We start from the raw sequence: 17,170 nt of genomic DNA on the forward strand, positions 1-17,170 counted from the left end.
CTTTGTAAACGTACAGTTTTCTTTATGATACATCCCCCTCGAGTTCCTGTTTTCCCCTCGAAGCTGTAAGAGCTATGTTAAGAGATAGCGAGGCTATATCGCGGGTTAGGGTACAGTCAATAGCGTAACGCTTCGAACGGTACTGTCAACTTAGCGCGGACGATCCCGATTTCTCCATAGAATACGATATAGCGTGTGGGTGCTAATACGCAGCGGGTATAGGAGGCAGGCTCGGAGGGTTAAGAATGGTTGAGGGTCATTAGGAGAGAGCGAGGGGGTCACCCTTCTCTCTATCTAAACTATATAACATATAGGAGAAGAAACCCTATAGGGGCCGAGAGAGGGGACCCCCGCTATCTTTATCCTCTCCGTGAAGAAGCTAACTTCTCGCCATCTTCAGATTTGATTTAAGCCCGACTCAGTGATGGCCCGCTTCCCCGAGTCGCTTCTCCTTTTTTGTTGCGAGTCACAAAGAGCTCAAACGCGTAGTTTATCTCTTTGAGTTTGCCAAAAACCGGGTGGGAGGGAAATATTTACAACCCCCTCTCGTGGATGAAAGTAAAAGTTCGATTTTTTTCGGTGCAAAGGCAATATACGACTCTTTAACGCTTTTGGAGAAAACTTAACGCTTTTCGAAGCGTTTCTTCGAGTCAATTGGTTTAAAGCTTTGATCTCGTCGAAAGCTAAATCTATACGGAATATATATAGTCGGCGTGCCTCCTCGGATAAGCTTTTTTTTCGGGGGTGCGCACGCCCGGCTATTTATACCGTAGTTTCTCCAAGTCGCGAAACTTTTATAACGATCTGAAAGGGATTTCTCAAAGATATTTTTCATTAGGTCTAGACGAGAGACGGATTTTCAACTGTCGAGATAAATAAATACGTCGAACCGTTTCGTTTACGAACATTCTTTCATTTTTAGCGCCTACTTTGAATAAATATCTCTTAAGGTAGATTGAAGGTGATCTATTGACCGGGCCCTCCCTTCCGCGATTCAACCCGGACGACGAATTCTTAGGAGAACTATAAATTTAAAATAGGCACCCTTGATAATAGTCGCCGTTGGTCTTCGGCTGCTCCGAAACGTATCGGCTCTAACTTCTAGTAGACTTTTCATCCGTCGTAAGTGTAAAGCGTCGTCGTCCGTATAAGACGTCTACGTTTTGGAGTATAATAGGGAGCGAGTGGTGGTTCCGATGTTGAGCCCGCAGTGGCACCTACGCCTCTCAGGAATAAACCAAGAAAAACGATAAAAGCTTATTCTAGTCTTAAGAATCGTCGAAACAAAGGAGCAGTCGGAACTAGCCACCCTCCGTCCAAACAAAAGGAATAAAAATGAAGCCACCTTTTCTTCTTCGGCTCGTATAGAGTGCCCTCGAGATGGGACACGGCCTGAGGGGGTCCCAACGAGAAGGGTCTGCCTCTTAAAAGCGGTGACAGTCGCCCCGATTGCCGACTACAGCTTCTTCGCAGTTTCTTTCGCCCATTGTTCTTGTAAAAAGAACGCTTTAAAGATTCTACGCGTATGTATGTATCTGTAGAGTGTGAGAGTGGAGTATATAGAGTTGAGTTGGGGGAACTCGCCGGCTGTGACATGACTCGCTGAGCTATCCGTCAATGCCTGATCGTTTCGAAGGCGCCCTGTTCTATACAGTTTCAGCCATTTCTCTCGCGCCTGATGGAAACGGATGAAGCCAATCAGAGCGACTATTCGTATCCGTCCAAGAATCTTAGAAACCGGGACGACGGGGGGGGGGGGGGGTCTTTAAATGGGGAACGGATGGACCCCCCCCCCTTACCAGTTATTACGCGTGCGGTATTTGGTCAAAAGGTGGGCAACCCACTTTCCAAATACTTATCTTCATTACCGGGTTTCCTCGCCAACTCGGAAGAAAATCATTGTTAAGCTCTAACAAATGTCCGTCGCTGACGTTTCAATCTCTATATCGTTATTTGTAGCGACGTAACGGTTGAGATCGGATTGAACAGTGGCGCCATTTACGAGTTAATACCCACTCTATAAATGGTTTAAAGTAAGCCATCAAGCTGAATAATCCAAATTTATTTATTAAATTATTAACTTTGTGGTTAACGTTTCCGATAAATGAATTAGCGAGCAAAATTACGACATTTGGCGTCACGAAAAAACCGAGGTCTAAAGGAAAATACAGTGACGTCACTATCAAACGCCATTTTGTAGAGTATTATCGTACGTCTATCGCGTAATCTGATATTTTACATCCAACAGGGGGTGTCTTTATACCGGTTTTAAAGCGTGATTTAAAGGCTGCCTACGTGACCTCGTACATTCCGCAAATTTTGGCTTTTCGCAAAACCCTAAAATTCGAGCCTATATCGTTTCTTCCTTTCGCCAGAATCGAACAAACTTGTAAGGCTTTTACTTTCCCACTTTCATATACGCGCGAGATTCGCGGTATATATAGATATAGGATTGACCGTGCTGGAAAACACTATAAATCTTTGTTTACAAATTCTAAGGTGGGCGCTGAAGCGAATTGGCAGTATCCCGGTCACTCCTAATGCATATTTGGCGCATCCGTTCCGGGTTTAGATTTCGCCCGTAAGCCGCCAATGGCTTTCCGTTGTTAGCGAACACTCACTTTGAAGTCTTCCCTAAACAGCGGCCGCGCTCTCTCTAATAGAGTAAGGGATCTCTCTGACGCTTTCGAGGACGCTCTGCAGCGCGTCGCGCGCCGACACTCGAGCCGCCAGCGCTCTCGAGCCACGGACCAGCAATCTCTTCTTGCCAGAACGCTTTGGTTTTAAGAGGGTACCACTTTTAGTCGACATTCCTTTAAGCGAGAGACGTGTTAGCTTCTATTGGTTCCCAGGAGATCTTTCGCCCCTTTCTCTTCTATCCACCGCTTTCTCTCTCTCTCTCTCGTCGCGAATATGAATGCGGATTTCAACCCTTTAGGACACGCTCGAAACATTCGTCACAATTAGACCCCAACCTCCTTTGTTTAGGCGCTTTAAATTTCGGAAAGGCGAATGTATAGCGCTCGATATAAATATCGCGAATTTACCCTGCTTCTCTTCAGCATGGCGAAATTTCCTCGTAAGCTTCTCCCTGAACAACGGTGTACTAAAAGGGAAACCTCACTTGTAGGCGAAAATAGACCAGTATTTTTTGGATAACTTTTATTATTTTTACGTAGAGCAGTGGCGTAGCCAGAAATTCCTCAAGGGGGGGGGGGTCGAAGTATGTGAATGTTAAGAGGGGGTCGAGAAGGGGGTGGAAATTTAGTACAGTCAAAGGTAGAGAATAATAATAATATTGTTGTTGTTTAATAACTAAGGGTGGGATGAGGTGGGGTAGTTGCAACCAAATGTTTCGAAAGATGGCGATATCGTCGCGTCAAAATCGTGGAATAGGGGATCTTAAAAACTACTCCTTTTGTGAATATCCAAGGATAAAAAACTTGTAGAGGTTAACGGTAATAGTTAGTGTAGGGAGCTGTTGACTCGCGTGGCATGTAGGGCTTGCTACCACCCTCCTACGCATTATAAACCGGCTACCTGTTTAAAGGCATAATAAGTCGCTAGATGACTTAGGCCTAAGGTGGTGCCTTGGGTATTAGCCTAGCTGATTATTATTAAAGATGATTTCACATTGTAATCAGTTTAAATTATAGGTTGTGTAGCATAGTCAATCATCTTTCATCAGTGGAATTGCGTAGCTATAGTAATGGCAAAAGACGAAATAGATATACGATTAATTCTCCCGAAAACAGTCACTGAAAACTTTAAAATAAAAACCAAAATCTGGCATTTGAGACCCCTAACCCCTTACCCTACCAACACAAACATTTTACCAAGGCAGCAACTGTTGTCAGTATATAAACACTGAATTTAGTTAATAAGCAATTTTCATTTTCGAACTAAAAAATATCTGAAATAAATTATTTTCATTGTTAACCAAATTGCAAAATATGATGCTACGTAATTTCTTAGGTAATGACCAAAATTATTTTACTGGAGTCAATTCTTGTTACTTGATATTTCCTCGTTCGGAATGTTTTCAGTTATGTGCACATCTAACCGGTCAGCTAGCACTAACTATAAACTGAACTTGGATCAAAGTCTTATGTAAAATAGTAATGGCTAAGTGTTTATTCCACGTATCGGAGTTGCCAGTTACTTTACACCGTATATTTTAAGATTTTTTTAAATGTAATCCGTTGTATTATATATACATATATATATATATATATATATATATATATTTTATAATTTGTGGTAATGTGGAAGGTAAGGTAAGTCCTTAACTTGTATAAAAAACCCAAATGAAAAATAAGGCGTTTAAATCGCAATTGTAAAGGGCTTAGAAGGATTTATGAATTAATAATATAAAACTCAACGCACCTGACGGTTCGCATTCAATAACGGTTTTATTTATTCATAATGTACATTTCTTATTTAAATACCTACATAGTTACAAGAAACGTATAAAATAACATCTGCTTCAAATCTTAGCTCATAGAGTAAGTTTAGTGGTGCTACTAAAATCTTACCAGGAACCAGATTTGTTAAAATTGCCTCGCACCTGTTTGAAATCTCTTTAGGTACTCAAAAAATAATTTATAAATTAGGTAAAGCTGAGTGAAATAACGTTCAACACTGAATATTTAGGTTAATTTGTATATCTTTCGGTGTAAAAATTCTTTATAAAAATTAAAATATAAAAAATTGTTAACCTAAGAAAATGTTTAGCCTACGTGTAAGAAAAACGCTAGTGCCATTATTATACTAATTCAATTATATTGAAGCAGAAAATATTCCAATAAAATAGGATTATAAAAATGATTGTTACTTTTGTAAATTAACTCGCCTTCAGCCTGAACATAGCCCCGGGTAATAGACGTAATTTCGAACATTTTCGATTTAATAACTTTAGCGAAACGCAATTACTTTAAAAAAATCGCGTATTTCGAGTAAAAATAAATGTAATTTAATATAACTTTAATGACACTGTTACAGAGTTCAATTTGTTATCGTTCAATCAATCCAAGCGTCAGCGGCCCTGGTGGGAAAAGGCAAAATCTAATCCGTATCCGGTCTTATCTCCGGAATAAGGAGGAGCCGAAACGGAGGAAAAGTGAATTTAAAAAAAAACGTTTTAAGATCATAGCTTGCGGCGGGATCATACTCCCGCGCTCGGCCTCCAGCCTCCTTCTTCCATTCTAAAAAGCAGTTGCCGGCGTGCTGTAGCGAGGTCCGCTTCCGACCGGGCCACGCGGGAATAGCGGCCAGACCTGGATTTGGCGCGGGGGGCGGCGGTGGCAAACTCTGGTGGATTTGATTCTAATTTTCGGGACGCCGCGTTCGGGGCCACTCTTTCTTGTTCTCTCCTCTTACAATCCGGATAAAAAGTAGCGTGCGGGGAGGGGTACGTTTTTATCCGCTTTGGGTACGGAGTTGAATACGGTTATAGAGTATAGCACGCTCGCTCGCAGCCGGTAGCTCGTGGCAGCTGCGGGTTTCGCGGCCTTAGGCCCTGGCCCGGGTAATTTATTCCAGCCACCCTCCGCGGGTTTCGGGGGACCCTTTCAGAAGTCCCCGCTTTCCCTTTATCTACCGCCACGGACCCGTTTCCGAATGGGACTGCTAAAACCCATCGAGCTTGTCCCCTTTATCCGTCCGCCCGCCGGGAATACGCCGAGAGCTGAGAGAGAACCCCCCCCCCCGCTTGACCTGGCCGCCGCATTGCTAGGTTACGTCGTCCATCCTATACGGAAGTATACGCGTATTGGTTCGGCATAGGGCCGCCGCGGAGGCTTATAGTACAGTCGAATCGCTGAGTCATATTCCATCCATTAGTTGGGAGGTCAGTAAATAGAAGGGTCCAAATCCTAGAGGTGGCGTCGTGGGTCCCCATCAGTCCTCTATACTCTTTTCTATTCCCCCACGTGTGGCTTCTGGGTTGTACTAAAAGCTCCGAGCGCCTCCCCGCCTTCCAACCCGCTGCCGAGTGAAGCCGGCAGAAGGTGGCGACGCCGCTGCCCTCTCGCGATATCGAATGTCAACTTTCCCTCTCTGGCCCCCGTTGGTTTTATTTCTCCCGCGCGTCTCCCTGACTCGCCACGTTAGATATGTTGGGAAAATATCATTGGAATTGTAAGCAATGCGTGGCGCGAGTTTGCTCCCTTCCACGAGTGGATCTACGCGTACGGCTCCCCCCTGCCTCCCCCCGTATATAGGGCTTTCCGGCGAGGCTTTCCCCTCTTCCTGCTGGGGTCCCCAACGGCGACCCCGTTGGAGTACTTTTTGGTTCCCGCTAAATGGAACTTGGTTTCCCCTTATCGCCATCAGCCTATTTCATGTTGAGGTTTACTTTTGGCCGACCCTGTTCCAACCGGAGTCCCCCGCTTCGCTTTTATAAGGATGGAAAACGGCCCTCCGCAGACATACCCGACTGTTTACCGAATGTAAATATTTTCCCTTTCGACCTTATTTGGTTAAAAAATGATAATTCTACGGACTTCTACTTACTTCGAGCGAAAATCGCTAGCTCTTTCGAGATAAAAGTGAACGTTCTTATTTCGGCGAAATCCTAGCGTCAAATATTAAATATTTACAATCGGAGTTAAACTTCTTATTCATTCACTCACTCTCTCTGATCTGTACAATAGAGAAACACCACGGCTAATACGCTAGGGCTCGTCTCTATACACTCGCTGTAGGATATTTCGGCTCTTTGTTAATACGAAGAGGACGTCTTCGCGACACGTTTTATACCTGCCTCCGTTAAAATAAGCGAACGCTTTTGAACGATATTTATGGCGTGTTATTGGTCGAGGAATAAATTATGAGAGGCCGGATTTTCCGATTCAGTTATTTCCCTCCCAGCATACAGGTACCCGGGGCAAGCGACGCGATGAAAATTCCTCCGACATACGCAATATTGCGGCGCAAAGCCCACTTCCTCTTCTTTATGTTTATATTGAATAACCTTTAACCCGAATAAAGTTCTTTTCAGTCTCTCGCGAGAAGCTACGGCTTTTCTTTTTTATCTTCTGCTAGGATTCTAGTCTGATATCAACGTCACCCGAGGCGCTTGCTTTATCCAAATTTTATAGCCGTAATAAAAGTAGTCGTTCTAAAACAATATACTCGGGAGTATTTACAAAACCGTCGAACTTCATCGGGGTTTTGTTGACAAAAATGTAAAATTCAGAGCGAAAGTAAACAGTATTCATATTGGAAAAGATGTCATCTTTATCGAGGGGAAAACGCGTCCCATTGTATACCCGAAAGAAGTCGCGTCTTCCTTTTCTCCGCGAGCCTTATCTTCGTATCTCACGGGCAAAATAGACCTCACCGCGCTATGATATTGATTTCGACAGACTCGGCGCGCGCGACCAAAGCCGGAGATGACGAAGTTTGATAAACGACTCTTACTCGAGATCTTCCCCGTATCTCTACCTTGAAAACCTTATAAACTCGCCTTTTTTCTCGGCAGAAATAATAACGGGCGGGAAGAGGCTGCGACAGCTATTTACAGACTTCGCTCTATACGGTTTCTCTATAACGAAAAACCTCGCTATCATTTCTAGCATTCAATAGGTATAGGTTGGTCCTCCCCGCAGTTTCCTTATTTTCCATCGCGAGTCGGCTAACCCTATATACGAACGATGATTTGTGAAACTGGGGCTCGTTTTTAGGATGAAAAAGACCAAGGAAGGAAGGAAGGAAAAAAAGTCGGGGACTGCGAAGCCGACAGCCGGTTTTGGGCCCTCGCGACGATTAGCCGCAGCTGTGACACAATGGCCGAAAGACTCGCAAAGACCGCTATTTTTTCATTCCCTCCCCAGTTTTGGAGTTTTTCTTTCCGCTGATGGAATCCAAACCGGTTCTAGCTGACATTCGAGACTTCAATTGAGACTCAGATTTTACCCGAACGATAGTTATAAAGTAAAGTGTTAAGTGAAGGTCGACCGTGTTATTGGCGAATTTAGTTAAATGTAGAAGAGGGTCTCCGTACCATCAGCGGTGCCAATAGCATTCCGGGTATATTTCCGCTTCTGCGTGATTGTCCCATTGTTGATGGCCGCCTATTTTTCGTCGGGATTCCGCAGGCTGTTGCTGATAGATTGAAGGCGTCCAGACACCATTGATATTCTTCTCCTCCTCCGCGTTAATATCGCGCCGATGTGTTGGAACCGATTAAGGCTATTTGCTTCCAGCCCTCCCCTCTCCCACCCCGATGATGTAAGCCCTTTTGCTAATGTTTTTCGCCAACTATTGGCAAAAGTTTTGCCGGGGCCCCACCTACCCCTTTGTCCCAATCCGGATTTGTTTGTTCTCCCTTCATATAGTTATCGGTCTATACAACCAATACTAAGAATGTCGTTTAGAAACCGAACGATCTATTCTGCGTGTGATTTTGAATAGATACGTGTGGAAAATTCCAATTTATTAAAACTACAAATTTATGGTTATTATTAAGTAGTTGATTAGTAAAGACTATAATGGTTTTAAAGAATGCTTTTAAAACAGAAATAGTAACAACATATTAAGAGAAATAGTAATAACATATTAAGATAAATAGTAATAACATATTAACTGAAATAGTTAAAAATATGAACAGAAATAGTAATAACATATTAAGATAAATAGTAATAACATATTAACTGAAATAGTTAAAAATATGAACAGAAATAGTAATAACATATTAAGATAAATAGTAATAACATATTAAGATAAATAGTAATAACATATTAAGATAAATAGTAATAACATATTAAGATAAATAGTAATAACATATTAAGATAAATAGTAATAACATATTAAGATAAATAGTAATAACATATTAAGATAAATAGTAATAACATATTAAGATAAATAGTAATAACATATTAAGATAAATAGTAATAACATATTAAGATAAATAGTAATAACATATTAACTGAAATAGTTAAAAATATGAACAGAAATAGTTATAAAATATTAACAGAAATAGTAATAACATATTAAGATAAATAGTAATAACATATTAAGAGAAATAGTAATAACATATTAAGAGAAATAGTAATAACATATTAAGAGAAATAGTAATAACATATTAAGAGAAATAGTAATAAAATATGAACAGAAATAGTAATAACATATTAAGAGAAATAGTAATCAAATATTAAGAGAAATAGTAATAAAATATTAACAGAAATAGTAATAAAATATTAACAGAAATAGTAATAAAATATTAACAGAAATAGTAATAAAATATTAACAGAAATAGTAATAACATATTAAGAGAAATAATAATAAAATATGAACAGAAATAGTAATAACATATTAAGAGAAATAGTAATAACATATTAAGAGAAATAGTAATAACATATTAAGATAAATAGTAATAAAATATTAACAGAAATAGTAATAACATATTTAGAGAAGTAGTAGTAAAATATTAACAGAAAAAGTAATAACATATTAAGAGAAATAGTAATAACATATTAACTGAAATAGTTAAAAATGTTAACAGAAATAGTAATAACATATTAACAGAAATAGTAATAAAATATTAACAGAAATAGTAATTACATATTAACAAAAATATCAATCAAATATTATCAGAAATAGTAATCAAATATTAACAGAAATAGTTAAAAAACTATAACAGAAATAGTTGAAAGCTATAACAGAAATAGTAATCAAATATTAATAGAAATAGTAATCAAATATTAACAGAAATAGTAATCAAATATTAACAGAAATAGTTAACTGAGTTAAAACCCGTCCGGGGGCAACCAGATTGCGTCCTCACGGCTCGTGCCTCGTGAAAGCAATTATATTCCTTCTCTTAGGTTAGTTGGTCCATGTTTATATTTAGGTTAATAATTATTCCCTCGCAATATTAATTTTCAACCTTTTATACAGGGTGTCCACTAAAAAACGATCCAGGGCAAATATCTCAGAAACCGTTTTCTCTAGGAATTTAAAATTTTTATGTTACGTAGCTCGTGCAGGGGGCCAAAGAAGAATGATAACCTCGATGACCTTGAACTGTGTCTTCAAGGTCATCCAAAAACTATCTCGAGAACCGTAAGTGTTAGAAAGTTGGTTTCAATTAGAAAAGTGTTCCCCGTCACGTTTTATGCCCACATAGCGTGAACATGATCGGATTCGACCAATAGTAAGTCGAGAAAAATTTTACCAAAATCACAAAGGTCGTTAAAGGGAAAATTGCAAGACAGCGCTAATAACTCCAAAACAAGTCGTGCTACATTATCGAAATTTGCTAGACAATCGCATCATGGTAGGATATTTTAATATTTGGAAAATTGTATGACCTTGAACCATGTTTTCAAGGTCATACTAAAATTATCTCGAGAACCATTAGATTTAGATCAAAAATTCCAATTAGAAATTATAATTTAAAGTTATTAATACTTAAAATGTGACGAAGAACAACTTTCTAATTGGAATTTTTGCTCTAAACGTAATGGTTTAATTTAATTTGCCTATTCTAAAGATTTTGTTATGATTGGAAATTTACCAAAAATATTATAATTTGTGTTTATACTTCGTAATTTTACTAGAAAACATGTTAAATTAATGCTCATTTGTGAAAACGGAAACAATTTATAAATTTAATAATTTAATTAAACGATCCTACATTGCCATTATTAAAATTAAAATTTATCATTCTTATTTTTCTTTGTAAATAAACACGGTGATATTTTTAATCACTAGCTCGGGTCAATTATTAAGTCATTGTTAAATAAAGAAAAAAACTAGTAGAAACTAATGAAGAATGGAAAATCCTAATTCTATAAAATACAGTGGCCTTCTATGGGGAGTTATATCACGGCCAGATTCAGTGACAACCCTAATTTCTACTGTCGTATTCAACAGGAAACGTAATAGAATTTCAATACTAAATGAAAGATAGTTGACAGTAGTTAAAGGCTTTAATTTAATTATGCCTAAATAAATATTATCATCACCGTTTTTAAATGTAGAAACAAATAATGATAATCAGCTAGGCCTAAGTCATTAAGCGACTTTTAAAGGTGGGGTGGCGGAGTGGTTAGCACTTTCACCTCGCAGCAGGAGGAGCCGGGTTCGATCCCAGCTTGTGGCACTGGGTGAAAACTCGGAACAACTCCTTCCGCGTTGAGTTTGCAAGTTCTCTCCTCACTGGTTTAAGGGGTTTCCCCCGAGCTCTTCGGTTTCCCCTTCCACAAAAACTTGTTGAGGTTAAAGGTAATAGTTAGTGTAGGGAGCTGTTGGCTCGATCGTGTGGCATGCAGGGCTTGCCACCACCCTCCTACGCATTGTAACCCGGCCACCTGAATTAAAGGTTTCAAAAGTCGCTTGATGACTTAGGCCTAAGGTGGTGCCTTGGGTATTAGCCTATCTGATTATTATTAAAAGCCATTCATTCAGGGGGCCGGGGCAAAATGGGTAGGAGGGTGGTGGCAAGCCACGTGAGCCAACACTAACTATTACCGTTAACCTCCTCAAGTTTTTATGGAAGGGGAAACCGAAGAGCACGGAGGAAAACCCTTTTTATCAGTTTGGAGAGAACTTGCAAACTTAACGCGGAAGGAGTTGTTCCGAATTTTCACCCAGTGCCACAAGCCCATACAATTCTATTAGTTCCTACATTCTAAGATCGCTGACTAAAAACTTGTTATTTCTAGTTCTAAAACACAGCTTACTGGAGGTTAATTGGTTAAATTTCATCTAAGAAATAGTTAATTTAGTCTAAGACTTTTGAGATTTCCGCTTCATGGCTCTCAATTAAGTACTCCTAATTATTACTTTAGATAACAGTACTATTTCAAAGATGATCTTAAACATCAAATAAATTATATTTATTTTAATCTTTTGTTTACTTAAATCTAAATCCGAGACAAACAATGCTTATACGGTGTAGTAAAAACAATTTCTCAATTCTCTGTTTTTTTCACGGTTTCTGAGTGAGCTGATAATATTTTAGTATGATAGAGAGAGAGGGTTATAAAAATTCCTGGTGTGAACATATCATAGCAAAAATATGATATTTGGGTCAGAATAAAGAGATATTTAAACAAAAATGCTTTTACCAAAGCAGTTTAAAGGCAGATATATTGGGGGTGGACTAACGACGTAAGTTGGGACCTATCAAGGATCAGTTATTCATGATATTTTAGATTTAGAGATATTTTTTGGGAATAGTTTAAAGTATATTTTAGTTTATTCATAAATGTTTGAAAATAATTGTAGTCAATTTTCGTCACCCTTTCGTAAATTGTTATTCATATTTATCAGATGGAAATGTATATATTTTAATACCCTTAAGTTTGAGCCTTGAAACCATAGTAGTAAATTGATGAAATATTAAATTGTAAAGGATTGTGTTAAATAGCAGCATTGAACTTCAATACATAAATAATTTCAACACATGCCTAAATTTAAATGTGGCTCTGTTACATAATTTATCAATTAAAATAATGGACGAAAATTAACTTGCGTATAACGTTGCAAACTCCTTAGCCGTTTAATTTATTTTATGTATCTAAATCTTAAATATCATTATTTTCTGATCCTTTGTTAGGTCGCAACTTAGTCAACAACAACCCCCACCCCCTTGATACCTGCCTTTAAACTGCTTTGGTAAAAGCATTTTGGTTTTAAGATAGTGACCCGTTGCTTACGTTTTTATAAAGGCCCACGCACACCTCCCGACAAGTTGGATCCATTTGAACGATGCGACGACTTGTTCCTTTGCTTATGATTCACGAAAGATGACTCTCTCATCTGGAATTAATAAGCGGTTTTCAAAATGTTAGGCTTAACCTTTTCTATTGAGACAAAACAAAAATGTATGTTAAATCCTAAATTCCGGGAATCAAACTTCTTTAAAATGCTAAAAAGGAAATTACATTATAGTTCTGTTATTATTTTTGTTATAGTTTTTAATTATTTCTGTTATAGTTTTTAACTATTTCTGTTATAGTTTTTAACTATTTCTGTTATAGTTTTTAACTATTTCTGTTAATATTTTATTACTATTTCTGTTAATATTTTATTACTATTTCTGTTAATATTTTATTACTATTTCTGTTAATATTTTATTACTATTTATCTTAATATGTTATTACTATTTATGTTAATATTTTATTACTATTTCTGTTAATATTTTATTACTATTTCTGTTAATATTTTATTACTATTTATCTTAATATGTTATTACTATTTATGTTAATATTTTATTACTATTTCTGTTTTAAAAGCATTCTTTAAAACAATTATAGTCTTTACTAATCAACTACTTAATAATAACCATAAATTTGTAGTTTTAATAAATTGGCATTTTCCACACGTATCTATTCAAAATCACACACAGAATAGATTATTATTACTTTGAAATAGCATATTTTTTTAAGGGTCTTGACTCTTGAAAGTTGGAACCTTGCTGTTGCCTAGGCATCATTGTCCAGAGAACCTAGTGGCCAGAATTGTCGAACTATAATTTCAGAAATAAATTGAATAAATTTCGTTGCACTGAGTAAAGGGCAATTTATATGTGCCTAAATTGAGGACAAGTTGCGTTAAGCTTATTAGCTCGAAGTAAAATCAACGGATTAAATACTTGAAAATTATAATGTTCGTTTATTAAAAATAATATTAGGATAAAATTCGTTTGGAACTTCTCAAAGTGGAAACAAATATTGTCAATTTTAAAGCTTGCCTATTCGCAGTTATTCGGGGAATTATACGATAGTTATTTCCATTATAAATATTCTAGCTTTAAAAGCTTAATTAACAGGAAAACTAATTTCGTACTTCGAATTTCTACATTTGTTTTTGATAATCATCATAAAATCTTTGGAGACATAACTCATAATTTGGAAAATATTACTTTGTTCTTACTAAAACTAGTTAATTTTTAATTTCCGTTAAATATAATAGTACTAAGGAACAAATAAATATAAAATTCCAAAAATGTTTTGGCTATTCTTCACATTTTATATTCATATTATCATTTTGTTTCGTTCAATCGAAAGGATTAGTAGGGAAATTATTATTTTGAAATATTTGGCGCATAGGCTCTGTCATAAAAACAGAAGCGTTTTCCAATACATTTATTTAAGAAACATTGAAATCACGACTTGTACGATTTTGTACGTGTACCATAAAAGTAAGAAATATTTAATAGTTATTTTTAATCAAACGCCAGGGAAAGAGCGCTACACCTCTAATTACGTTTCTCTTATTAAGCGATATTAAGCTATTTAAGTAACTACGTGAGCTATTACTATTAAAAAAAGGGTCTAAAGTGAATCGGATCTGGTGGTATTTCGCGTCCATTTGAACGTATTTCCGCAGTCGTTTTCCGTAGGCAACTAGAATAATTCGCGGGGTTAAATTTCTCCCGGACTTTGTAGGAGTCTTAAATGGTGTTACGAGTAATTAATACGATTCGTGTTTGGCATCACGCGACCCGAATTTGATTATAGTATAAAGTGAAGCGCCATTTTAATCGGCTTACTCCGGCGGCTTCCAGAAAAAGGTTTCTCGCCGACGACCCAAATCTGATTTTGATTCCATTCACGCTTTGCGGTACACTTTTTTTTGTCTCAATTCTTTTCTCGGTGGTGGCGATACCGAGGCGGTGGTGGGGGTGGTTCTCCGTTTAAGGATCGGGTATAGCGTTCGCTTCTCGCACGGAGTAATTACGGTCTTCGATGTTGCTTAGGCATTAATTATCATTAATTATTCGGCGGTTCTTAACCACTCATTTGCGGGCTCTCTCAGGTGCACGCTTGCCAAAAGCCGCTGGTCACGAGAACGAGGTCCGGTAATTGCTCGAATTTAAGACGGCCGACGCTGATGCGGGAACGCTATGCAAATAAGCCTCCTTTGACTGCTATCCTTTCCACTAGTACTCGGTCGCGGAGGAAGCCGAAGCGGATAGAACACGCCGCCTGGATATGGATGGCAGATATATACGGGCCGCGTCGGCGAGAGTGAAGCCGCTCGGTGCTCCGTAGGACGCGGATACATCGCGCGCTCCTAATTAGTCTTATTATTCTAGCGAGCTTCGTACTTATCGGCCGAAGTCCCGCTTACGAGCCTTTGTAGGAGAAAGGCCTCTCGACAGAGAACATCGTCTAAATGCCCGAAGAGCTCCCATTCGCCATTTTAGTTCGGTTTGACGCGCCGATGACGAAACCGAAATATTATCTAATGAGACTTTCGCGTCGTCTGCTTCAGCGGCTCAATAAGAAACGTCAATCAGCGGCTAGGCCTACTGGAAAGCCCCCCGCTTACCAATGCCGACAATGTCCCTAACGCTTCAAGCTGAATGTAAGAGAACGATTATCCGTAGTGATAAAAGATTAGAGTGGTTTAAATTTGTTTACGTTTGTGTCGCCGTCTCGCGTTGATACCTTTAAGTAATTTTAAGTACTTCCGCCGACGCTAATTTTGTTAAACAATAGTCTGTTTTGCCAATGATCTTATAAATCGTAACGTGGCTAAGGACTAACAACTCTCCCCGTTATAGTCTTTGGAACTAAAAAATCTCCGCCGTCAGTAAAGGCCTATTAAAAATTGTAACTCTTTCAAAAGTAAATTGAATTGGAACTATTATAAAAAAAATCCTTGGTTTTTTTATGTAGGTAGTTATAATAATAATAATAATAATAATAATAATAATAATAATTGTTTATTAGTCGATGAATTCTGTTACAATAGTGGGGTTGGGCTAAGTCTTACTAGACTTTTAAGCCCACACTTTATTGGTATAAAAAATAAATAGATTTGTTACATATAAAAACAGTTAATGGTAAAGATAAAGCTAGGGTTATGAAAAGTTTGTTACATATTCTTTCGCAATTTTTTTTAAAGCTGTACATGTTTTTACATCATCTAACTGTAGAGAATTAAAAAAATTTATACCTTTGTGAAAAACAGAGTTTAGTCTACGGATAGTTTTCGATTTTGTCACTAGTAGTACATTTTTTTGACGAAATTCATAGATTGTGTTGTTATTTTGTTTAAATTCATTGTGAATTTCGTTATTGACTGATTTATATATAAAAATTATAGAGTTGTAATTTATTATCTGGGTTATAGTTAGGATTCCAAGGGACTGGAATATTGGGCCCGTATGTTCATAGTAACTTTTTTGGTCTATGACTCTGACGATTCTTTTTTGTAAGATTAATAGCCGATTTAAATTTCCTTGAGAGGTGTTACCCCAAATAAAAGTGCAAAAATTAAGATATGGGTAGATCAGGGTATAGTACAAATTTCTCATAATTTGTTTATTAAAGATTAATCGATTTCTAGAGATAGCGTAGATACTACTGGAAATTTTTTTAGCAATATGATCTACGTGTGTTGTCCACGTTAATCGGTCGTCAAACCAAAGGCCCAGGTATTTGTAATGGTCAACTCTCTCTAAGATGCGGTTCTCAAGTACGATTTTGATATTTGGGGGCACATATATTTTCTTATTCGACATAAACATATATACAGATTTTGATTTATTTAATACAAGGTCATTATCTTTGAGCCAATTGTTAATATCTTCCAACTTTCTATTTGTTTTTCTGACTGTTAGTATGATGTTGTCTTCGCTATCCAGTAGGAGTGAGTCATCCGCATATAGAGTTAATGAATCATCATTGAACAGCATTAGGAGATCATTTATATATAGGTTAAAGAGTATTGGCGAGAGTATTGACCCTTGGGGAATTCCAAAATGAGAGGCTTTACAATCTGGGACCTAAACGCGTTTACCCTCGTATTTATCTTTTTCAAACTAACTAGGCATCAATTTTGCCAATGAAGGAAGTGATAAGTGACGAATTTCCCGTTAGGAAACGTTAACGCAATCGCTCTGCGACAGATTATCATTAACATATATCGTTCAGTGTCACGCTTATCGCTATTACTTTACTTATGGTGGTACACTATACTGTCTGTTGAAAACCAATCTTCATATGTCGTGTAGACACTTTTTTTAAATCAAAACTTCAAAGCATCGATTGATTACTTGTAGGTTTTTGATAATTTAAAATCTGAAAATATGACTATTTATAATAAAATTCACTGTACTTGGTTCGAGTAATATATTCGTAATAAAATAAGTTCTCATCGTGACAAATTCACCTTGACATAATCTGTGTGTAAAATCGAAAATATCTTG

The sequence above is a fragment of the Leiobunum rupestre genome, chromosome 8 (genome assembly GCF_980474605.1).
Source record: "Leiobunum rupestre chromosome 8, qqLeiRupe1.1.hap1, whole genome shotgun sequence".
NCBI lineage: Eukaryota > Metazoa > Arthropoda > Arachnida > Opiliones > Sclerosomatidae > Leiobunum > Leiobunum rupestre.